Below are 988 nucleotides of genomic sequence, written 5' to 3'. Positions count from 1 at the left end.
CCTTCACTTGCCCTCAGCTTGTTGTTTGTTGAATGTATGATAGGTAAAAGGGGAGAAACTTCATCCTCCTTCAATAGTGAACCTGAGAGGACCTTCCTTAGATTAAGGAGGGAAGCAAGAGGCAAAGGCATAGTTGGAGAGGAAATAGTGGAGAAAGATCTGAGAACTACTATGGAGGGAGAGGTGAATATTAGAGAGGAAGTTGGCAATCATGTTGGGCAAGAGAGGAGAGTCTTAGGCTCCTACATCAAGCCAAATCCAGGAAACTGTGGCAGTAGCATCCTGAAGCCAACAATTCATGCTAACAATTTTGATTTGAAACATCAACTCATCACACTTATCCAGAATAATTGTTCATATGGAGGGGGTGCTCAAGAGGACCCAAACCAACATCTCACTACATTCTTGAGAATTTATGACACTGTAAAGTCCAATGGTGTACACCCTGACACCTACAAGCTACTTTTGTTCACTTTTTCACTCAGGGATAAGGTAGTAAATTGGTTGGAAGCATTTCCCAAGGAGAGCTTAACCACATGGGATGATGTTTTGAACAAGTTTCTAGCAAGATTCTACCCTCCACAGAGTGTCAATAGATTAAGAGCTGAGGTGCAAACCTTCAGACAGCAGTATGGTGAAACCCTGTATGAGGCCTGGGAGAGGTTCAAAGACTTGACAAGGAAATGTCCACCAGATATGTTCAATGAGTGGGTGCAACTACACATCTTCTATGAAGGTCTCTAATATGAGTCAAAGCAAGCAGTAGATCATTCTTCAGGTGGCTCACTCAACAATAAGAAAACCATTGAAGAAGCCATAGATGTCATAGAGACTGTGACTGAGAATGAGTATTTCTATGCTTCAGATAGAACTTAGAAGAGAGGAGTAATGGAGCTCAACTCTATGGATGCTTTGTTAGCCCAAAATAAAGTGATCACTGCGTAACTAGCAGCCTTAACCAAGAAGGTGGAGAAGAATCAAGTTTCAG

At 42.0% G+C, this 988-nt stretch overlaps 1 non-coding gene across 1 annotated transcript; it reads right to left on the bottom strand.

Annotated features, from left to right (window-relative positions):
* Nucleotides 1–594: 594 nt before the first annotated feature.
* Nucleotides 595–701, bottom strand: LOC112760768 (small nucleolar RNA R71). Its single transcript, XR_003181192.1, has one exon. It is a non-coding gene; the product is annotated as a small nucleolar RNA R71 (small nucleolar RNA).
* Nucleotides 702–988: the final 287 nt, after the last annotated feature.

This window comes from Arachis hypogaea, chromosome 16 (assembly GCF_003086295.3).
Source record: "Arachis hypogaea cultivar Tifrunner chromosome 16, arahy.Tifrunner.gnm2.J5K5, whole genome shotgun sequence".
Lineage (NCBI taxonomy): Eukaryota > Viridiplantae > Streptophyta > Magnoliopsida > Fabales > Fabaceae > Arachis > Arachis hypogaea.
This window is presented reverse-complemented; position numbering and strand designations above follow the sequence as displayed.